Source organism: Pseudophryne corroboree, unplaced genomic scaffold (assembly GCF_028390025.1).
Source record: "Pseudophryne corroboree isolate aPseCor3 unplaced genomic scaffold, aPseCor3.hap2 scaffold_1112, whole genome shotgun sequence".
Lineage (NCBI taxonomy): Eukaryota > Metazoa > Chordata > Amphibia > Anura > Myobatrachidae > Pseudophryne > Pseudophryne corroboree.
The window spans coordinates 97,053-121,783 of record NW_026967738.1 but is presented as its reverse complement, the minus strand read 5'-3'; the positions used below and the strand labels follow the sequence as shown (position 1 = coordinate 121,783).

The window sequence follows — 24,731 nt, the reverse complement described above, 5'->3', positions numbered from 1 at the left end:
TAGATAGCCTGACAGATAATTGTGTAGTGTACGCCCAGGATAACTGTTAGTCATGCTTTATTTTATGGCGGCACATAAATGGGTGGACAGATCCAGGGCAAGCACTGCCCACTCATGCATAGTTGTCAACTGATGTGAAGTTCCAGGGGGCAATCTCAGTTATAAAGAGAAGTATCTGGAAATTGTCCCTAGTTAAAAAAAAAAAAAATTTGATCAACTCCATTTATTTAGTATGATATCCCAGGTGATAGGATGCCGGCAGTCAGAACAACATACTTTATTAAATAACACATCTCAAACTACCATACCCAGGATTCAAACCTATAACCTGTTGAATTCTAATCAAACACCCTACCTATTGAGCTATTTGATCCTGCATAAAAATTGTGAACATTATATGAAGCTATTGGTACTTTGCAAAAAAAAAGAATCAGCATTACAACGCAGCAGATCCATGCAGTTTGCAGCCACACACTACATGTATCTGCTCAGCCACAATGCTGATTATTTCTTCACAAAGTACAAGGTGAGCTCCAAACAGAATTCTCTAGCTTAGAATTATACCTTTCTTTGCCAAACCTAGAAGTCGGGCCCCCCACCCTGGGATCCCCCAGAGGGAGGCCTGCACCGTCATGCGGCAGGCTTGTCCGTTTTGGAAGCAGGCTGATGGGCAGCCCAGGATTGCTTCAGTCTGGGCTTGGCAGGTCTGGAAACATGAGCTTGCTTTGGGTATGCCTGACCTTGGGTACGCTTTACCTGGAGGATGAAAGGGCCAAGAAAAGTACTTTTAGCCTTCTGCGTGGTAGGAGTCATACTAGGTAGGCAAGCTGTTTTAGCAGTAGCCAGATCAGCTACAATCTTATTGAGGTCTTCTCCAAAAGGAGATTCAACTGAGGCAGCACAAGGGAACTCTCATCTGGGGACAACAACTGCAGGGAGAACACATATTTTCAGATGAACATGGTAGGGCAGAAGGCTGCCTAATACTGAAGCACCCCCAAACAACAAATCAAATGCAACTTACTTGACAGAGATGTGCCTGAGCAACGGCCCTCCCCAGCCCTATCCCAAATCATACTTATTTTGCATAGGAGATACCATGGTCATGAAGATTGTTCTCCCAGGGTTAGGTTCATTCATTGCATTCTGGGTATGCTGACCCCTGTGATTTCCCCAAATGTGGGAAACTCGACTGCATTATTTGTGGTAGTGGGGGACTGTATTTGTGCTTTCCTCTGGTCAGCTCTGGTAAAATTCAGATTTCTTTGTCTCAGATCTTCCTCTAGCCTTGTTCTTCTTTCGAGAGTTCCCTTGTGCTGCCTCAGTTGGATCTCCTTCACTTGACAGGGGGGTGCCCGAGCAGCGACCCTCCCCAGCTCTAGCCCAACTCCTACTTACCTGCCAGGTGAGATACTATGATCATGAAGTTGCTTCTCCCAGGGCAAGGCTCACCCATTGCACTCTGGGTGTGCTGCCCCTGCGATTTCCCCAAATGTGGGAAACTTGACTGCATAATTTGAGTTTTCCCTGGTCGGCTCTCATGTAATTCAGATCTCTTTGTCTCAGGTCTCTCTCCAGCCTAGTTTGCTGTCTGGTTCTACTTCTTTTTTCTTGAGCCCCTCCCTTCTATACCCTTGTGCACTATCCTGACTTCTCCTCCCGTCTGCTTACTTTATGCCTCCCAATGCACAATGCAAACTACGGGTAGTGCTGCAGGGCCCACACCCTTTTACTTGCATTACAGAGCAGCTCTGGAGCTGTTACAGTGCCCAGCTGCTGCAAGAAATCAGCTTGAATGCTTCAGGGGCTGGGGAATGGCCAACATGAGCCCCACACCGAAGGAGGGTGGGGGTGCTTAATGCGAACTAGGGGTCATCCAAGCACCACAAAAGGCCTCCATGCCCTGCACGCTCCTTTTCTCTTTTCATATGCAGACGAGGGTTGAAGCCAACTTTGACCCACTGCTTGGATGACATCACCATATTCAAATCCATCTGCTGCAGGCCATCCCCCAGGAATGCTTGCACTAGTTGTTGCATTTGGTTTGTTGTTTGGGGGTGCTTCAGTATTAGGCAGCCTTCTGCCACCCCATGTTCATCTGAAAATATGTGTTCTCCCTGCAGTTGTTGTCCCCAGATGAGAGTTCCCTTGTGCTGCCTCAGTTGAATCTCCTTTACTTGACAGAGATGTGCCTGAGCAGCGGCCCTCCCCAGCCCTATCCCAAATCAAAAAAACACAAAAACTACCCACACAGGTGTGACCCTCTGTAGGAAATCAGTAGCGCTGTCCCCACCATTTATCGGAGATAATCAATAAATAATTAAAAAATGGCTAATTACTATTAAATTTTAAAACATATAAATCATATTTTATTAACATATATTGCTGCAGCAAAATTGACATACATAAAAATGCATATTGTGTATAGTGGATGCCTTTAATGTAAATGCTCCACATACACAAATGTATATACTTAATTACGTTTATTCTCTGAGGCTTGGATTTTAATAAGCTGACTTCAAAATGTCCACATAGATTAATGATAGACCAATGAGCTCGGCATTTACGGACACTGCTTGCATGAGTATGTCCTTAATTAATTAATGTCCCGAAAAAGATGTGTGCACACATATATCACTTTGAATGGATAGTTACCATGGGCGATAAGTTTTTCATTCACCTCTTTAGAACAGTCTGTTTAGGACCGTCCCAATTGGAAAGACTCCCTCTGCTGGTGCTTGTCCATTTACTGCAGAATATCTGGAGACAATATCCACGGGAATCCGTCCACAGTGCTCCGGCTCCCTCTGCTGGTGGCTAACCGCAATTGCAGGTGGACTGGCTGTTTTGTCGTAGCCAGAAGCCGGTGATCGTGTAAAACAAGCAGGAGGTGATAGTCACTGCCAGTAGGTCCTTCGAAAACGCGTTTCTCCGCCTTCCCAGTGCGTTCAGCGGCTTCCTCAGTTCGAATGACCATCATCCCAATGAACACTTTATATAGCCCCACTTATTTGAAATTCCCGCGGCCATTCGCGCATGCGCACTCAAACGTGCGTTCCAAGCCTCAGTCTCATTACAAACTTTAAATAGACTCCAGCGGCCATTTTAGCTGGTTAAAACACACGATCCAAGCCTCATTATCACACCCGGAAGTTGCATCCATCGTTCTTATTAACAATATCAGAATCAAGCCTCGTTTTAAAACATAATTATCTACAACTTCATATTCAATTATACTGAACTCTAATGCAATTTGCTCAACAAGATTACGTCACTTAGTTTAATCATAATTAATTTATCATGATTACAAGTAATCCATGTCTTATTTGACAACATCAGTACAAATATGACCGTATTTAAGAACAATATTAATACTAGTCAACACATCCTATTTTATTAGCACAGGTGATAAATATATTAAATATACTGCTCAACAGTATCATTACTCGGAAATAAAAGGGGACTAATTTTGATTATAATTTGTACTTTATAATTTATAATTTAGATCCCCACACGCCATCTTGTGGTTCAAATACATAATTACATTAAGATCGAAAATGACATCATTATAACAAATACTTTTGTTAAGGAGGTAGATCAAAACCGATATTTACATTACAAAAGTAGTCATTTACAACGATGGAAGGATAATATACCGAAGGGCCAGTTCCTTCGGATAAAAAGGAATTGTTCCACCAAAGAAGGAGCAAGAGAACAAATGGAATCTCTCTATGGGGCGTTTCTTACGCAGGGGTATCCAATATCTGTTCTTGACCAGGCTTGGAAGGAGGTGGAAAATATGGAAAGAGACCATTTATTGGATACCACCAGCAAAAATACTAGAAAGAAAAATAACAAAATGACGGATAGGACAACAATGTTTGTAACTAAGTATAATACTAGTGCATACAAGATCAAGAGGATAATTAAGAAGAACTTTTCTATTCTCAAGTTGGATGAGATGTTGAACTCCAATGTAGTCCTTAGTGAACAGGTAATATTTCGGAAGTCAGATAGTCTGAAGTCCGCACTAGCTCCAAGTTTTTTTAGGAGACCTGGGGAAAAATCCATGGCTCCAGATGCCCAAGGGGGACAAATAGATACATGGATACCCAAACCGCCATTAGGGTTCCATAAGTGTGGTAGACTAAACTGTACAACATGCAAACACACAAAAAAGAAAACCACACAATTTGTCTCATCTGTATCGGGAGAGAAATTCAATATAAAAAGTTTTCTGAATTGTAGATCCATGTATGTTATCTACGTCTTACAGTGTGGTTGTGGAGCACAGTACGTGGGGCGCACCACTCGGGCACTTCACGTTAGGTTCATGGAGCATAAAAGACAGATAGATAAAAAAGTAGGAAACACCTACCTATACCGCCATATTTTGGAATGCAATGGAGGGAAAAGTGATAATCTACAAATTATGGCAATTGAACAAGTGGCGGTAACCAGTAGAGGAGGTGATAGGTATAAAAGGTTATGTAAGAAAGAGGCTTTCTGGATCTTTAGCCTAAAAACCTTGATCCCGCAGGGTCTGAATGATACGGTTGAGTTAAATAAAATCTAAGTTCAAATGTTTAATATTTATAATATAAATATTTGATTTTTATAAATATCATTCTTGACATATAATATATGGGGGGGTGGGATAGGATATGGTTCCTTATGATGCTGGATTAAGGAGATGGAGATAACAGGATTATGTATAACAATACGAAGGGGTGTAATTATGTATTTGAACCACAAGATGGCGTGTGGGGATCTAAATTATAAATTATAAAGTACAAATTATAATCAAAATTAGTCCCCTTTTATTTCCGAGTAATGATACTGTTGAGCAGTATATTTAATATATTTATCACCTGTGCTAATAAAATAGGATGTGTTGACTAGTATTAATATTGTTCTTAAATACGGTCATATTTGTACTGATGTTGTCAAATAAGACATGGATTACTTGTAATCATGATAAATTAATTATGATTAAACTAAGTGACGTAATCTTGTTGAGCAAATTGCATTAGAGTTCAGTATAATTGAATATGAAGTTGTAGATAATTATGTTTTAAAACGAGGCTTGATTCTGATATTGTTAATAAGAACGATGGATGCAACTTCCGGGTGTGATAATGAGGCTTGGATCGTGTGTTTTAACCAGCTAAAATGGCCGCTGGAGTCTATTTAAAGTTTGTAATGAGACTGAGGCTTGGAACGCACGTTTGAGTGCGCATGCGCGAATGGCCGCGGGAATTTCAAATAAGTGGGGCTATATAAAGTGTTCATTGGGATGATGGTCATTCGAACTGAGGAAGCCGCTGAACGCACTGGGAAGGCGGAGAAACGCGTTTTCGAAGGACCTACTGGCAGTGACTATCACCTCCTGCTTGTTTTACACGATCACCGGCTTCTGGCTACGACAAAACAGCCAGTCCACCTGCAATTGCGGTTAGCCACCAGCAGAGGGAGCCGGAGCACTGTGGACGGATTCCCGTGGATATTGTCTCCAGATATTCTGCAGTAAATGAACAAGCACCAGCAGAGGGAGTCTTTCCAATTGGGACGGTCCTAAACAGACTGTTCTAAAGAGGTGAATGAAAAACTTATCGCCCATGGTAACTATCCATTCAAAGTGATATATGTGTGCACACATCTTTTTCGGGACATTAATTAATTAAGGACATACTCATGCAAGCAGTGTCCGTAAATGCCGAGCTCATTGGTCTATCATTAATCTATGTGGACATTTTGAAGTCAGCTTATTAAAATCCAAGCCTCAGAGAATAAACGTAATTAAGTATATACATTTGTGTATGTGGAGCATTTACATTAAAGGCATCCACTATACACAATATGCATTTTTATGTATGTCAATTTTGCTGCAGCAATATATGTTAATAAAATATGATTTATATGTTTTAAAATTTAATAGTAATTAGCCATTTTTTAATTATTTATTGATTATCTCCGATAAATGGTGGGGACAGCGCTACTGATTTCCTACAGAGGGTCACACCTGTGTGGGTAGTTTTTGTGTTTTTTTGTTCAATATAGGGATTGCAATTATCCCTGTATCAGGAGCAGCAGTCTCCGCCATTGTCTAAAATCTCCTTGATCCAGCGGGTACTGGCGCCGGAGAGTGTATACTTCTGTCCACACAAGGTTGGTGTGTGGGCGGTTGTGTACACATCCAGTATCATTTATTCTTTGATTTGATTGTCTTAGGTAATTGCATCTCGGGCAGCAGGTAACTTGGGGAACCATTGATATGGCAGCGCTTAAGTGCATAGCTGAACGATTGGAAAGACGCAATGTGTATTTAAGAGGGGGGGAAGATATACAAATTATGGAGAGGGATGAGAATTTGGAGGATATGCATGGTTTATTCAATAGACTAGAAAATCTATGTATAGAGGAAACAAGGCACTGGTGGGACCAGGTGTCCTTACAGAAATATTTAGATCAAGGTTTGATACCCAGGGGATTGAGGATTTTAAAGACCTCTACGTTTAAAGAGGACAAGCAGTTTTCAGAGGAATGGAATAAATTACTAGATAATAGTTCCATAAACCTTATGAAATTGCTTGTCAGATTTAGGGAAGACAAAGTTAGTGTGATACAGAAGGAAATTGAAAAGACCCAGGATTTGTTGAAATCTTTTTCTGAAGACAAAGGATTCAATGAAAGAGATCTGAGAGTAAATCGTAAGGTGGAGGATTTTGAAAAAACCTTAGTCTTCAGAAAAAACAACAAACTAAATCGGGATAAATTAGACTATCAAAAGGGAGAGGTTCACACTTACAATAGAAGGAGGGACAACATCTATGACCAAAAACCCTCTAAAAGGGAATTAGGACCCAGACAAAATCTTGAACATAGATTAGGTCATTACAGGGGACCAAGAACCCCAATTGATCGGAGAGATTCCAGGAGTTTTAGGAATCAGGATGAGGGGAATTGGGAACCAAATACCTATAGGAATAGGCATGATAATTTATTCCAACAAAATAGTGTCAAATCCCCAGCCCCATATTCCAAGTGGAGTAGAAGAGACTCTGGAAGGGATGATTGGGTAGATATGGGAGGGAAGAATAGGCAACAGTCGAACACCCATGGTGGCACAAATAATTTTTTGGAGGACAGCCACAGATTCCAAAACCGTCCACAAAGAAAGTACGAAGGAACAGGGTGGTCCGGAAAAAGGCAAAGAGAACAAGAGCCAGAGGAAAGAGAGGAAGAAAGAGTAGGTCAAGTAAAAAACATGAAATTAAAGTGAAGGGAAAAGGGGTTTTTAATTTGTCCTCAAAAAAGTTGGGTCCAGATCAACTGAGATTGCTTGAAAAGGGCTTAAACTTTGCTCCCGCCCAAAAACCCAACTTATTCGATCTATTCGTTGATCTTAATAGATATATCAGAACGCTAAGTAGAAAGCGATATTTCGCGATGAAAAATATGAAGAAAAAAGGTATTGAAGGTAATCCCATTATATTGGATCAGGATGACCAATTAATGGTTGATATATTAGAATCCTTGGCAGATGAATCAACGAATGAGTCGAATAAGGAGGACTATACTAAAATATTTGATGGTAATGGGACAAACAGATTTAAAAATAAGTCTGAGTTTTACCCGCTGACTTATAGAGGGCCCTATATTGAGAGCTTCTATAAGTCAACATTAGAACAATTTAGGGAGATGTGCCAAAAATCAGAGAAACAATCGTTAAAGGATAATTTGAGTACTAAGGAACGATCAGCACTTAAAATCTTGAGGGGGGATCCCTCCTTGACTATTAAACAAGCTGATAAAGGCGGTGGGATTGTGGTAATGGATACAGTGATGTACTTGGCGGAGGCCAATAGACAATTAAACAACGTCCACCTGTATTCAAGACTGACCCACAATCCCACCGCACAGTTTCAAAAGGAATTAAAAATCTTGCTAAATAGGGCAGTGGATTTAGGTGCTATATCCAGAGAAACTCAATGTTTTTTGTTTTCTGATAATCCGGTAATTCCCACGTATTATTGTCTTCCAAAAGTACATAAAACTTTAATTAACCCCCCGGGAAGACCCATTATTGCGGGGGTAGATTCATTGACCAGCAATTTATCTTTTTTTATAGACAGTTTTTTACAGGGTTATGTTGTCAAATTAAAATCACACATTAAGGACACTACACATTTTTTAAATTTAATTAAAAATATTAAATGGCAGTCAACTTATTGTTTTATCACATGTGATGTAGAATCATTATATTCTAACATTGAGCACCAGTTGGGGATTGAGGCAGTGGCATTTTATCTGTTAAGAGACCCTAATATAGGGGAAGAATTGCGGTGGTTGATTTTGGAGAGTATTAGATTTATACTCGAACATAATTATTTGATTTTTGATAAACGATATTATTTACAGACTAGGGGGACGGCCATGGGAACCAGGTTCGCTCCGAGTTTCGCCAACCTGTTTATGGGGCGGTTCGAGGAACAACATGTGTGGACCAGTGATCTCGGGGCGAGCCTGGTTCTTTATGGCCGTTTCATTGATGATTTATTTTTCATTTGGGAGGGGAGCACTGAATCAGCAGAAGAATTTGTTGCCAGTTTGAATTGCAATAATTATGGTTTGAAGTTTACGGGGTACTGCCACCCCACACAGGTCACTTTTTTGGATATAGCACTTAAGATCGAAAATGACATCATTATAACAAATACTTTTGTTAAGGAGGTAGATCAAAACCGATATTTACATTACAAAAGTAGTCATTTACAACGATGGAAGGATAATATACCGAAGGGCCAGTTCCTTCGGATAAAAAGGAATTGTTCCACCAAAGAAGGAGCAAGAGAACAAATGGAATCTCTCTATGGGGCGTTTCTTACGCAGGGGTATCCAATATCTGTTCTTGACCAGGCTTGGAAGGAGGTGGAAAATATGGAAAGAGACCATTTATTGGATACCACCAGCAAAAATACTAGAAAGAAAAATAACAAAATGACGGATAGGACAACAATGTTTGTAACTAAGTATAATACTAGTGCATACAAGATCAAGAGGATAATTAAGAAGAACTTTTCTATTCTCAAGTTGGATGAGATGTTGAACTCCAATGTAGTCCTTAGTGAACAGGTAATATTTCGGAAGTCAGATAGTCTGAAGTCCGCACTAGCTCCAAGTTTTTTTAGGAGACCTGGGGAAAAATCCATGGCTCCAGATGCCCAAGGGGGACAAATAGATACATGGATACCCAAACCGCCATTAGGGTTCCATAAGTGTGGTAGACTAAACTGTACAACATGCAAACACACAAAAAAGAAAACCACACAATTTGTCTCATCTGTATCGGGAGAGAAATTCAATATAAAAAGTTTTCTGAATTGTAGATCCATGTATGTTATCTACGTCTTACAGTGTGGTTGTGGAGCACAGTACGTGGGGCACACCACTCGGGCACTTCACGTTAGGTTCATGGAGCATAAAAGACAGATAGATAAAAAAGTAGGAAACACCTACCTATACCGCCATATTTTGGAATGCAATGGAGGGAAAAGTGATAATCTACAAATCATGGCAATTGAACAAGTGGCGGTAACCAGTAGAGGAGGTGATAGGTATAAAAGGTTATGTAAGAAAGAGGCTTTCTGGATCTTTAGCCTAAAAACCTTGATCCCGCAGGGTCTGAATGATACGGTTGAGTTAAATAAAATCTAAGTTCAAATGTTTAATATTTATAATATAAATATTTGATTTTTATAAATATCATTCTTGACATATAATATATGGGGGGGTGGGATAGGATATGGTTCCTTATGATGCTGGATTAAGGAGATGGAGATAACAGGATTATGTATAACAATACGAAGGGGTGTAATTATGTATTTGAACCACAAGATGGCGTGTGGGGATCTAAATTATAAATTATAAAGTACAAATTATAATCAAAATTAGTCCCCTTTTATTTCCGAGTAATGATACTGTTGAGCAGTATATTTAATATATTTATCACCTGTGCTAATAAAATAGGATGTGTTGACTAGTATTAATATTGTTCTTAAATACGGTCATATTTGTACTGATGTTGTCAAATAAGACATGGATTACTTGTAATCATGATAAATTAATTATGATTAAACTAAGTGACGTAATCTTGTTGAGCAAATTGCATTAGAGTTCAGTATAATTGAATATGAAGTTGTAGATAATTATGTTTTAAAACGAGGCTTGATTCTGATATTGTTAATAAGAACGATGGATGCAACTTCCGGGTGTGATAATGAGGCTTGGATCGTGTGTTTTAACCAGCTAAAATGGCCGCTGGAGTCTATTTAAAGTTTGTAATGAGACTGAGGCTTGGAACGCACGTTTGAGTGCGCATGCGCGAATGGCCGCGGGAATTTCAAATAAGTGGGGCTATATAAAGTGTTCATTGGGATGATGGTCATTCGAACTGAGGAAGCCGCTGAACGCACTGGGAAGGCGGAGAAACGCATTTTCGAAGGACCTACTGGCAGTGACTATCACCTCCTGCTTGTTTTACACGATCACCGGCTTCTGGCTACGACAAAACAGCCAGTCCACCTGCAATTGCGGTTAGCCACCAGCAGAGGGAGCCGGAGCACTGTGGACGGATTCCTGTGGATATTGTCTCCAGATATTCTGCAGTAAATGGACAAGCACCAGCAGAGGGAGTCTTTCCAATTGGGACGGTCCTAAACAGACTGTTCTAAAGAGGTGAATGAAAAACTTATCGCCCATGGTAACTATCCATTCAAAGTGATATATGTGTGCACACATCTTTTTCGGGACATTAATTAATTAAGGACATACTCATGCAAGCAGTGTCCGTAAATGCCGAGCTCATTGGTCTATCATTAATCTATGTGGACATTTTGAAGTCAGCTTATTAAAATCCAAGCCTCAGAGAATAAACGTAATTAAGTATATACATTTGTGTATGTGGAGCATTTACATTAAAGGCATCCACTATACACAATATGCATTTTTATGTATGTCAATTTTGCTGCAGCAATATATGTTAATAAAATATGATTTATATGTTTTAAAATTTAATAGTAATTAGCCATTTTTTAATTATTTATTGATTATCTCCGATAAATGGTGGGGACAGCGCTACTGATTTCCTACAGAGGGTCACACCTGTGTGGGTAGTTTTTGTGTTTTTTTGTTCAATATAGGGATTGCAATTATCCCTGTATCAGGAGCAGCAGTCTCCGCCATTGTCTAAAATCTCCTTGATCCAGCGGGTACTGGCGCCGGAGAGTGTATACTTCTGTCCACACAAGGTTGGTGTGTGGGCGGTTGTGTACACATCCAGTATCATCTATCCCAAATCATACTTATTTTGCATAGGAGATACTATTGTCATGAAGATTGTTCTCCCAGGGTGAGGTTCATTCATTGCATTCTGGGTATGCTGACCCCTGTGATTTCCCCAAATGTGGGAAACTCGACTGCATTATTTGTGGTAGTGGTGGACTGTGTTTGTGCTTTCCTCTGGTCAGCTCTGGTAAAAGTCAGATTTCTTTGTCTCAGATCTTCCTCTAGCCTTGTTCTTCTTTTGAGAGTTCCCTTGTGCTGCCTCAGTTGGATCTCCTTCACTTGAAAGGTAGTGCCCGAGCAGCGACCCTCCCCAGCTCTAGCCCAACTCCTACTAACCTGCCAGGTGAGATACTATGATCATGAAGGTGCTTCTCCCAGGGCAAGGCTCACCCATTGCACTCTGGGTGTGCTGCCCCTTGCGATTTCCCCAAATGTGGGAAACTTGACTGCATAATTTGTGTTTCCCCTGGACGGCTCTCGTATAATTCAGATCTCTTTGTCTCAGGTCTCTCTCCAGCCTAGTATGCTGTCTGTTTCCACTTCTCTTTTCTTGAGCCCATCCCTTCTATAACCTTGTGCACTATCCTGACTTCTCCTCCCGTCTGCTTACTTTGTGCCTTCCAATGCACAATGCAAACTACAGGTAGTGCTGCAGGGCCCACACCCTTTTACTTGCCTTACAGATCAGCTCTGGAGCTATTACAGTACCCAGCTGCTGCAAGAAATCAGCTTGAATGCTTTAGGGGCTGGGGCATGGCCAACATGAGCCCCACACCGAAGGAGGGTGGGGGTGTTTATTGCGAACTAGGGGTCATCCAAGCGTCGCAAAAGGCCGCCATGCCCTGCATATCCCTTTTCTCTTTTCATAAGCAGACGAGGGATGAAGCCAACTTTGACCCACTGCTTGGATGACATCACTTGCTGCCTTTCCAATGAAGCAAGTTTAATTTAGTAATAGGTGAAAAACCATCCCTACAAAGGTGTTAATCAGATACTTGGCTTTGTGGACACTTTTCAGAGAACAAATTTGTTAGCATAAAAATAAAGCCAGAAAATGAAGAGCTGTTTAATCACTCAATTGGATTTTTCTGCAAGCGTATTTCTTTTTCTCTGCAACCCACTGCTAAGTTGTGCTTCCTAGCTGTTCTTTTATAAAATCACTTAATCAAATCTAACTCTGATTACATCAGAGAAGGCCAGGTACCCTACACCATAAGAGGGGGTTTGAAATTTTGACTTGTCTACTTAAAGATCACCAAAATCTGATAACAAGGTAAATTACGTCCCTGGGTAGGATTGAACCACCAACCTTTTGGTTAATAACCGAACACGCTAACTGATTGCGCCACAGAGACACATTGCAAAAGTATATACTGACAAAGGCTAATAAGCATTCATCTAGAACGTTTCCTAGAAAAACTTTAAAAAGTCAATAATCTGGAGAGTTTTTGTAAGATGTTTCTTCCATCAACCAATGAAGAAACACATTGGTACTTTCCCATGATGAGTGAGTGCTTCAGGATCTCTTGCACTTACATGTGCAGCAGAGTACTGCAATGGAAGCATGCTGGGCCCATAACCCAGAGGTAGGCAGATTGAAACTATCCTCTGCTATATGCATTTTTTTTTTGTTAATTAAAGTAATCCAAAACTGGGATTGATATTTTTGCTCTTTTATTTTTACTTAAAGTACAATAACTTTTATTATTTTAATTTGTTTTAATAGTATATTGACAGTATTGTTTTCTTTCAAAAATCCACTTAATTTTCTTTACCCTATTATTCAAATGGTAATTGACAAAAACAAACTACATTGTCACCAGAAGAGCAATACAAAATGTACAAGTGATATATTAAAATCATCTTTCCAGCTTGAATTTCAATGATGCATTGGGGCAACGATTTTGTGAGAAACCTCTTCACCCTTAAATAAAGATTTTCTTAATTCCTTACCTGTGTGCTAATTAGATATCACCTTGTTTTCACATTAAACAGACTTCCACATGAGAAAGCAGCAAGGATGCAGTGGCGTTAATGTTTCCTGGTGTCAACCTGTATTATTTCAGTAGATATTGAAATGAGGATGCATCTTGCTGCCTTTCCAATGAAGCATGTTTAATTTAGTAATAGGTGAAAAACCATCCCTACAAAGGTGTTAATCAGATACTTGGCTTTGTGGACTCTTTTCAGAGAACAAATTTGTTAGCATAAAAATAAAGCCAGAAAATGAAGAGCTGTTTAATCACTCAATTGGATTTTTCTGCCAGCATATTTCTTTTTCTCTGCAAACCACTGCTAAATTGTGCTTCCTAGCTGTTTTTTTTATAAAATCACTTAATCAAATCTAACTGATTACATCAGAGTAGGCCAGGTACCCTACACCATAAGAGAGGGTTTGAAATTTTGACTTGTCTACTTAAATATCACCAAAATCTGATCACAAGGTCAATTACGTCCCTGGGTGGGATTGAACCACCAACTTTTTGGTTAATAGCCGTACACACTAACTGATTGCGCTACAGCGACACTTTGTGAAAGTACATACTGACAAAGGCTAATAAGCATTCATCTAGAACGTTTCCTAGAAAAACTTTAAATAGTCAATAATCTGGAGAGTTTTTGTAAGATGTTTCTTCCATCAACCAATGAAGAAACACATTGGTACTTTCCCATGATGAGTGAGTGCTTCAGGATCTCTTGCACTTACATGTGCAGCAGAGTACTGTAATGGAAGCATGCTGGGTCCATAACCCAGAGGTAGGCAGATTGAAATTATCCTCTGCTATATGCATTTTTTTTTTGTTAATTAAAGTAATCCAAAACTGGGATTGATATTTTTGCTCTTTTTATTTTACTTAAAGTACAATAACTTTTACCTTTTTAATTTGTTTTAATAGTATATAGACAGTATTGTTTTCTTTCAAAAATCCACTTAATTTTCTTTACCCGATTATTAAAATGGTAATTGACAAAAACAAACTACATTGTCACCAGAAGAGCAATACAAAATGTACAAGTGATATATTAAAATCATCTTTCCAGCTTGAATTTCAATGATGCATTGGGGCAACGATTTTGTGAGAAACATCTTACCCTTAAATAAAGATTTTCTTAATTCCTTACCTGTGTGCTAATTAGATATCACCTTGTTTTCACATTAAACAGACTTCCACATGAGAAAGCAGCAAGGATGCAGTGGCGTTAATGTTTCCTGGTGTCAACCTGTATTATTTCAGTAGATATTGAAATGAGGATGCATCTTGCTGCCTTTCCAATGAAGCAAGTTTAATTTAGTAATAGGTGAAAAACCATCCCTACAAAGATGTTAATCCGATACTTGGCTTTGTGGACACTTTTCAGAGAATAAATTAGTTAGCATAAAAATAAAGCCAGAAAATGAAGAGCTGTTTAATCACTCAATTGGATTTTTCTGCCAGCATATTTCATTTTCTCTGCAAACCACTGCTAAATTGTGCTTCCTAGCTGTTTTTTGATAAAATCACTTAATCAAATCTAACTCTGATTACATCAGAGTAGGCCAGGTACCCTACACCATAAGAGGGGGTTTGAAATTTTGACTTGTCTACTTAAAGATCACCAAAATCTGATGACAAGGTCAATAACATCCCTGGGTGGGATTGAACCACCAACCCTTTGGTTAATAACCAAACACACTAACCGATTGCACCACAGAGACACTTTGCAAAAGTACATACTGACAAAGGCTAATAAGCATTCATCTAGAACGTTTCCTAGAAAACTTTAAAAAGTCAATAATCTGGAGAGTTTTTGTAAGATGTTTCTTCCATCAACCAATGAAGAAACACATTGGTACTTTCCCATGATGAGTGAGTGCTTCAGAATCTCTTGCACTTACATGTGCAGCAGAGTACTGCAATGGAAGCATGCTGGGCCCCTTAACCCAGAGGTAGGCAGATTGAAACTATCCTCTGCTATATGCATTTTTTTTTTTGTTAATTAAAGTAATCCAAAACTGGGATTGATATTTTTGCTCTTTTATTTTTACTTAAAGTACAATAACTTTTACCATTTTAATTTGTTTTAATAGTATATTGACAGTATTGTTTTCTTTCAAAAATCCACTTAATTTTCTTTACCCTATTATTAAAATGGTAATTGACAAAAACAAACTACATTGTCACCAGAAGAGCAATACAAAATGTACAAGTGATATATTAAAATCATCTTTCCAGCTTGAATTTCAATGATGCATTGGGGCAACGATTTTGTGAGAAACATCTTCACCCTTAAATAAAGATTTTCTTAATTCCTTACCTGTGTGCTAATTAGATATCACCTTGTTTTCACATTAAACAGACTTCCACATGAGAAAGCAGCAAGGATGCAGTGGCGTTAATGTTTCCTGGTGTCAACCTGTATTATTTCCGTAGATATTGAAATGAGGATGCATCTTGCTGCCTTTCCAATAAAGCAAGTTTAATTTAGCAATAGGTGAAAAACCATCCCTACAAAGATGTTAATCAGATACTTGGCTTTGTGGACACTTTTCAGAGAACAAATTTGTTAGCATAAAAATAAAGCCAGAAAATGAAGAGCTGTTTAATCACTCAATTGGATTTTTTTGCCAGCATATTTCTTTTTCTCTGCAAACCGCTGCTAAATTGTGCTTCCTAGCTGTTTTTATAAAATCACTGAATCAAATCTAACTCTGATTACATCAGAGAAGGCCAGGTACCCTACACCATAACAGGGGTTTTTGAAATTTTGACTTGTCTACTTAAAGATCACCAAAATCTGATAACAAGGTCAATTACATCCCTGGGTGGGATTGAACCACCAACCTTTTGGTTAATAGCCGTACACACTAACTGATTGCGCCACAGCGACACTTTGCAAAAGTACATACTGACAAAGGCTAATAAGCATTCATCTAGAACGTTTCCTAGAAAAACTTTAAATAGTCAATAATCTGGAGAGTTTTTGTAAGATGTTTCTTCCATCAACCAATGAAGAAACACATTGGTACTTTCCCATGATGAGTGAGTACTTCAGGATCTCTTGCAATTACATGTGCAGCAGAGTACTGTAATGGAAGCATGCTGGGTCCATAGCCCAGAGGTAGGCAGATTGAAACTATCCTCTGCTATATGCGTTTTTTTTTGTTAATTAAAGTAATCCAAAACTGGGATTGATATTTTTGCTCTTTTATTTTTACTTAAAGTACAATAACTTTTACCATTTTCATTTGTTTTAATAGTATATTGACAGTATTGTTTTCTTTCAAAAATCCACTTAATTTTCTTTACCCGATTATTAAAATGGTAATTGACAAAAACAAACTACATTGTCACCAGAAGAGCAATACAAAATGTACAAGTGATATATTAAAATCATCTTTCCAGCTTGAATTTCAATGATGCATTGGGGCAACGATTTTGTGAGAAACATCTTCACCCTTAAATAAAGATTTTCTTAATTCCTTACCTGTGTGCTAATTAGATATCACCTTGTTTTCACATTAAACAGACTTCCACATGAGAAAGCAGCAAGGATGCAGTGGCGTTAATGTTTCCTGGTGTCAACCTGTATTATTTCAGTAGATATTCAAATGAGGATGCATCTTGCTGCCTTTCCAATGAAGCAAGTTTAATTTAGTAATAGGTGAAAAACCATCCCTACAAAGGTGTTAATCAGAAACTTGGCTTTGTGGACACTTTTCAGAGAACAAATTTGTTAGCATAAAAATAAAGCCAGAAAATGAAGAGCTGTTTAATCACTCAATTGGATTTTTTTGCCAGCATATTTCTTTTTCTCAGCAACCCACTGCTAAATTGTGCTTCCTAGCTGTTTTTATAAAATCACTGAATCAAATCTAACTCTGATTACATCAGAGAAGGCCAGGTACCCTACACCATAAGAGGGGGTTTGCAATTTTGACTTGTCTACTTAAATATCACCAAAATCTGATCACAAGGTCAATCACGTCCCTGGGTGGGATTGAACCACCAACCTTTTGATTAATAGCTGAACACACTAACCGATTGCGCCACAGAGACACTTTGCAAAAAGTAAATACTGACAAAGACTAATAAGCATTCATCTAGAACGTTTCCTAGAAAAACTTTAAAAAGTCAATAATCTGGAGAGTTTTTGTAAGATGTTTCTTCCAGCAACCAATGAAGAAACACATTGGTACTTTCGCATGATGAGTGAGTGCTTCAGGATCTCTTGCACTTACATGTGCAGCAGAGTACTGTAATGGAAGCATGCTGGGTCCATAACCCAGAGGTAGGCAGATTGAAACTATCCTTTGCTATATGCATTTTTTTTTGTTCATTAAAGTAATCCAAAACTGGGATTGATATTTTAGCTTTTATTTTTACTTAAAGTACAATAACTTTTACCATTTTAATTTGTTTTAATAGTATATTGACAGTATTGTTTTCTTTCAAAAATCCACTTAATTTTCTTTACCCTATTATTAAAATGGTAATTGACAAAAACAAACTACATTGTCACCAGAAGAGCAATACAAAATGTACAAGTGATATATTAAAATCATCTTTCCAGCTTGAATTTCAATGATGCATTGGGGCAACGATTTTGTGAGAAACATCTTCACCCTTAAATAAAGATTTTCTTAATTCCTTACCTGTGTGCTAATTAGATATCACCTTGTTTTCACATTAAACAGACTTCCACATGAGAAAGCAGCAAGGATGCAGTGGCGTTAATGTTTCCTGGTGTCAACCTGTATTATTTCAGTAGATATTGAAATGAGGATGCATCTTGCTGCCTTTCCAATGAAGCAAGTTTAATTTAGTAATAGGTGAAAAACCATCCCTACAAAGATGTTAATCAGATATTTGGCTTTGTGGACACTTTTCAGAGAACAAATTTGTTAGCATAAAAGTAAAGCCAGAAAATGAAGAGCTGTTTAATCACTCAATTGGATTTTTTTGCCAGCATATTTCTTTTTCTCTGCAAACCACTGCTAAATTGTGCTTCCTAGCTGTTTTTATAAAATCACTGAATCAAATCTAACTCTGATTACATCAGAGAAGGCCAGGTACCCTACACCATAAGAGGGGTTTTTGAAATTTTGACTTGTCTACTTAAAGATCACCAAAATCTGATAACAAGGTCAATTACGTCCCTGGGTGGGATTGAACCACCAACCTTTTGGTTAATAGCCTTACACACTAACTGATTGCGCCACAGCGACACTTTGCAAAAGTACATACTGACAAAGGCTGATAAGCATTCATCTAGAACGTTTCCAAGAAAAACTTTAAATAGTCAATAATCTGGAGAGTTTTTGTAAGATGTTTCTTCCATCAACCAATGAAGAAACACATTGGTACTTTCCCATGATGAGTGAGTGCTTCAGGATCTCTTGCAATTACATGTGCAGCAGAGTACTGTAATGGAAGCATGCTGGGTCCATAGCCCAGAGGTAGGCAGATTGAAACTATCCTCTGCTATATGCATTTTTTTTTGTTAATTAAAGTAATCCAAAACTGGGATTGATATTTTTGCTCTTTTATTTTTACTTAAAGTACAATAACTTTTACCATTTTAATTTGTTTTAATAGTATATTGACAGTATTGTTTTCTTTCAAAAATCCACTTAATTTTCTTTACCCGATTATTAAAATGGTAATTGACAAAAATAAACTGATGAGGATACTACTGCAGTCTTTGTTTCGTCTGTACCCGCTGAAAGAGCAGCAAAAGGTGGAGATCTTGATGGGACAGTTGAAAGGGCTTGCACTTAGAGAGGTTACTTCCTGGCCTACTGAAGAGAAGAAGACTGTGGACCAGATCCTCAACAGGCTTGCTACCACATTTGACACAAGGACAGTGTCAGAACTTAAAATGCACTTCTTTGCTCGAAAGCAACAACCAGGAGAGTCACTACGGGGCTATGCCCTCAGCTTTCAGGAAGCACTCAGAGATGTTCAGCAAGCAGACCCTGAGGAAGTGCATGACAAAGAGAAAATGTTATTGGACCAGTTCACTGAAGTTGCAAGGGGCGAATTTGTAAAAACTCAGCTGCGACTATTGAGATTGCAGAAGCCTGGAAGCACATTCCTGGATTTTAAAGAGGCTGCGATTAAAGTTCTAGGCTCCAGTCTTACTTCAGGGGCTGTTCCACAAGAGTCTATTCCAGAGATGCCACGGTATCAAGAGAATTCTGATGCCCAGGAGTCAAGTTTTAAAGGAGCTACTTACCCACCTACAGTAAAAGGAGTGACAGTGCCATGTTCAAAGACATGCATATTTGACTCTTCTAGTGAGTTACGAAGTCTGCTGGCTGAACTGACACGTGGTGTGACAGAGATGCGCAGAGACCTGCAGATTCTGAAGAGACAGCAGGCACTGCTCCATGAAGAAATGGAATGGTGCCAGGAGAGGAGACCACTGAACAGTTCCCAATGGGACCTACATAGAAACAGGGAGACACTTTTTTCCAGCCACTTTGCCTCCCAAAGGCGACCCATTTTTCAAAGCTGTGAAGGAAGCGGACAAATTAAGAGAGAATTTGAGCAGCCAGATCATTTAAACTCCAAATTCATGTGGTTAACCCGTTATGTTAGCCAATGCCCGGTGGTTCAAGTTTGCATCAATGGAGTCTCAATGCCCGCTCTCTTAGACACTGGATCACAAGTGACCACAATACAAGCAACACAGTTTGAGCAGCATTGGACTGAGGAACAGATGTTTCCGTCAACTTCCACATTGATAAACCCGATTGCAAGCAATGGGCACTGCATCCCTTGCAAAGGATACTGGGAAGCTGAAATTCAAATCGGACGAACAGTGCTACCACAGCAAGGCTTCATCATCACCACTGCCCAAGATGATGGATTGCCTCCAGTGATAGTGGGCATGAATGTGTTGCGGAACTGCTGTGAGGAGCTCGTAGCAGCACTCCAAGGAGAGTTTCAAACTGACAAGCTCCAGGAGAAACAAGGCCTTCAACCTGGGATAGCCAAACAAAAGGGAAGAATGATAACAGAATTATCTGTAAGAGAGGAACATGAAAAAAATAAGGCTAGCCAAATAATGATAGAAATGCCCATCTCCAGTGTCCAGATTATCCGAAAGAATGCTTCAATGTTAGGCATGAATAATATAGCATCCAGTTCTAGAAACTGTGAGCAACCTATTCAAGGAACCAGTTTTGACCACCTGCAAGATAAAAGTCAGATGATAAGACACCTCAAAGCCTTACTGAAGATTGGGAAATACCTGACCAAGCGACAAAGGCAAGAATCCTCGCCAGAACTCCTGAAGTTGTTGAGACAGCGAGAAAGGCTGTTTGAAGAGAAAGGACAGTTGGTTCGATGTAGTGTGGATCCTAATACTCATTATAGGATCAGTCAACTTGTAATTCCAAGACAAAGTGCTTGTTATGTGCTTGAAGAATATCACGACAAGTCAGGTCACCCTGGGTGCAAAAGGATGGAAACAAGCATCTGGAAAAAGTTCTTTTGGGTTGAAATGAGGGAAGACATCAAGAGATGGTGCCGAAACTGTCCAACCTGTTCTGTAAGAAGAACCTTGCTGCCTCTTTCTCTCCAGAATCCATTGTCCCAAACCAGCTGTGATACTGAATCCCAAGATGGAATGGAAGAGGCTCATAAAATGTATTTACAGCAGACTAAGGTGGTTTGTCACCGACAAGGAGGCAAGAAGACTAGGGCTTGCAAAACAGAAAACCACCATAGTCAGCTGCAGTTTTGTACAGCATGTCCCAAAGACAGTTTAGAAAGAGTTCAATACTCATCCATGGCAGGGGGGTTGAGGTTTCCTAGACAAACTTTTCAAGACCATATACTGTCCAGATTTCAACCGATTGCTCCAGGAGCATGTGTTAATGTACTATAGCACAAAAGGAATTATACCTATCAGATACTGATGTTAAAAATGTTGATAAATGTTAATGTTTCAGACATAATCTGTGTTCACTAATGAATGTGACTGGATATAGTGAGAAGTTTATATAGGGATAAAACCAAAATGCGTGAGGACACGCATGTTTTGGGGGGGGGGGCACGTGTGATATCCCATAACAACAAGGACATTTTTGACAACAGTGTAGTTGCCTGTGCCATTTTAAATAAAGTTTATTTAAAAGAAAATTGAACAGCAGTTTGAGAAGTCAGTTGGAGCCATGGTGAGGAAAGAGCTGGCGACGCCATTACGCAGAGATGAGCAGCTGAGAGAGGGGAGACAAATAAGCTGAAAATTGCATGAGAGAGTAAGCAGTAGTGCAAAATACAGCAGTGGAAGTGCAGCAATTAACAAGTAAGAACGCCATGACACTCTCAGCCAAGAGAGTGCACAGCAAGTGTCAGAGACAGGAGAGTATAAAGCCTTTATACCAATGCTGACTGGCCTACATCTGAGGGGAAACTGCCTCAGAAACATCTATTGACTGGGTGAGATAAATCCATATTTATACTGAAACCTACTCCACTGCAAAGGACATTATCCTATATTTACTATACCTATGCAGCGATTTACATGGGAAGCAGCTCCAGTTTGTTTTAAACAATCATCTTTACTACACAGAGCTACAATATTTTGTTCACAGCTAAAGGAGACAATAGCTGCATATAACTATGTAACAACATAACCGGGCCCCAACGTGCACATAGAGACTCCCTGCAGTGACACCAATGTTATCTGGGACTTAAATATTGTCTGCATAAGTTGATTTCTATTACTAAGCAACATAGTATTAATCTCAGATTTAGTTATATTACCATTTGTGTAATGACTTAAAGTGTATATGGTGTCTGTGTTTAAGTTGCTTGAATCAAATCTTTCCCTTCCCTACTGTAATCAGTTCCTTTTCTGAGTTATGTGGTAAACCATTTATTCTTTCATACAAAGCCCTGCCTGCCTTTCTTTGTGTCTGGGGAAACCTTGCCTCTCTGCCAGGAATAGAGAAGAGCTGCTGCTGAAGGAGGAATAGTCCATCAAGGTATCCCTGACCTGTTCCACATAGTTTACACACTTGTTATACCGGGGTGTTACATTGTGTGTGACTGACCTTAGGAAGAAACCGGAGCCTCCGCTGCAGTGACCCAGCAACCAGGGCACGGGAGTATACAGTGCCGCTGGGAGTGATGAAGCTGCAGTAAAGATGTCTATTAGACCTAGCCTGCTGCAGCCCTTGTAGATTCTCATAAAAAAAGTTCTTCTTTTCTTGTCAAAATTAATAGCTAAGAATAGGCTGCTTGAGGCAGGCCCCTGTTAAGTGGCCTGCTACTGAAGGCAACAACTACAAACTGAGCTCCCTGTTCATGGAAGCGGGGTTATAGAGGAGAATGCGCTGAGCATCTTGGGAACAGTCAAAAGCTTTGAGCCGGTTGGTGCCTCAGATCAAGATCCTACTCTACACCCCAATGTGAATCCTTGTGGAGTCCAGTGTACCCCACAGAAGAAATTAATGTGTCACACCCATTGGCAGCAACCTTAGAATAGCTGCTGATGGGCACAATTGAGAAAGGAAGGGGGGGGACATTTGAATCCAGCACATAGATGCAATTCAAATATGTAATTTGAACCTTCCTATTTTAAAATATAATGGATGAACCTCACCCTGTGAGAACAATCTTCATGATATAGAGATCTCATATGCAAAACAAGTATGAGTTGGGATAGGGCTGGGGAGGGTGGCTGCTCGGGCAGCCCCTCCCCCGTCAAGTTAAGGAGATTCAACTGAGGAAGCACAAGGGAACTCTCGTCTGGGGACAACAACTGCAGGGAGACCACATCTTTTCAGATGAACATGGGAGGGCGGAAGGCTGCCTAATACTGAAGCACCATCAAATATCAAACCATATGCAATAACTAGTACAAGCATTCCTGGGGGAAGGTCTGCAGGAGACGAATTTGCATACGGTGATGTCATCCAAGCAGTGGGCCAAAGTTGGCTGGAACCCTCATCTGCATATGAAAAGAGAAAAGGGTTATGCAGGGCATGGCGGCATTTTGCGGCGCTTGGATGACCCCTAGTTCGCATTAAACACCTCCACCCTCCTTCGGTGTGGGGCTCATGTTGACTATGCCCCAGCCCCTGAAGCATTCAAGCTGATTTCTTGCAGCAGCTGGGCACTGTAACAGCTCCAGAGCTGCTCTGTAAGGCAAATAAAAGGGTGTGGGCCCTGCAGCACTACCTGTAGTTCGCATTGTGCGTTGGAAGGCACAAAGTAAGCAGACGGGAGAAGTCAGGATAGTGCGCAAGGGCATAGAAGGGAGCGGCTCAAGAATAGAGAAGTGGAAACAGACAGCAAACTAGGCTGGAGAGAGACCTGAGACAAAGAGATCTGAATTATACGAGAGCCGACCAGGGGAAACACAAATTATGCAGTCAAGTTTCCCACATTTGGGGAAATCGCAGGGGCAGCACACCCAGAGTGCAATGGGTGAGCCTTGCCCTGGGAGAAGCACCTTCAAGATCATAGTATCTCACCTGGCAGGTAAATAGGAGTTGGGCTAGAGCTGGGGAGGGTCGCTGCTCGGGCACCCCCCTGTCAAGTGAAGGAGATCCAACTGAGGCAGCACAATGGAACTCTCGAAAGAAGAACAAGGCTAGAGGAAGATCTGAGACAAAGAAATCTGACTTTTACCAGAGCTGACCAGCGGAAAACACAAACACAGTCCCCCACTACCACAAATAATGCAGGCGAGTTTCCCACATTTGGGGAAATCACAGGGGTCAGCATACCCAGAATGCAATGAATGAACCTCACCCTGGGTGAACAATCTTCATGACCATGGTGTCTCCTATGCAAAATAAGTATGATTTGGGATAGGGCTGGGGAGGGCCGCTGCTCAGGCACATCTCTGTCAAGTAAAGGAAATTCAACTGAGGCAGCACAAGGGAACTCTCATCTGGGGACAACAAATGCAGGGAGAACACATATTTTCAGATGAACATGGGAGGGCAGAAGGCTGCCTAATACTGAAGCACCCCCAAACAACAAACCAAATGCAACAACTAGTGCAAGCATTCCTGGGGGAAGGCCTGCAGCAGATGGATTTGCATATGGTGATGTTATCCAAGCAGTGGGTCAAAGTTGGCTTCAACCCTCATCTGCATATGAAAAGAGAAAAGGGGCGTGCAGGGCATGGCGGCCTTTTGCACTGCTTGGATGACCCCTAGATCGCATTAAACACCCCCACCCTCCTTTGGTGTGGGGCTCATGTTGGCCATGCCCCATCCCATGAAGCATTCAAGCTGATTTCTTGCAGCAGCTGGGCACTGTAACAGCTCCAGAGCTGCTCTGTAAGGCAAGTAAAAGGGTGTGGGCCCTGCAGCACTACCTGTAGTTTGCATTGTGCATTGGAAGGCACAAAGTAAGCAGACGGGAGGAGAAGTCAGG

At 40.2% G+C, this 24,731-nt stretch overlaps 6 non-coding genes across 6 annotated transcripts; 4 read left to right on the top strand and 2 right to left on the bottom strand.

Moving 5' to 3' along the window:
• The first annotated feature begins 1,074 nt into the window (after positions 1–1,074).
• On the top strand, positions 1,075–1,238 carry LOC134989629 (U1 spliceosomal RNA). Its single transcript, XR_010194746.1, has one exon. It is a non-coding gene; the product is annotated as a U1 spliceosomal RNA (small nuclear RNA).
• Positions 1,239–1,390: 152 nt separating this feature from the next.
• Positions 1,391–1,553, top strand: LOC134989567 (U1 spliceosomal RNA). The gene has a single exon (XR_010194693.1). It is a non-coding gene; the product is annotated as a U1 spliceosomal RNA (small nuclear RNA).
• A 9,806-nt stretch (positions 1,554–11,359) lies between these two features.
• LOC134989645 (U1 spliceosomal RNA) lies at positions 11,360–11,523 on the top strand. The gene has a single exon (XR_010194761.1). It is a non-coding gene; the product is annotated as a U1 spliceosomal RNA (small nuclear RNA).
• Positions 11,524–11,674: 151 nt separating this feature from the next.
• Positions 11,675–11,838, top strand: LOC134989543 (U1 spliceosomal RNA). Its single transcript, XR_010194680.1, has one exon. It is a non-coding gene; the product is annotated as a U1 spliceosomal RNA (small nuclear RNA).
• An 11,832-nt stretch (positions 11,839–23,670) lies between these two features.
• On the bottom strand, positions 23,671–23,833 carry LOC134989571 (U1 spliceosomal RNA). Its single transcript, XR_010194696.1, has one exon. It is a non-coding gene; the product is annotated as a U1 spliceosomal RNA (small nuclear RNA).
• Positions 23,834–23,985: 152 nt separating this feature from the next.
• Positions 23,986–24,149, bottom strand: LOC134989665 (U1 spliceosomal RNA). The gene has a single exon (XR_010194779.1). It is a non-coding gene; the product is annotated as a U1 spliceosomal RNA (small nuclear RNA).
• Positions 24,150–24,731: the final 582 nt, after the last annotated feature.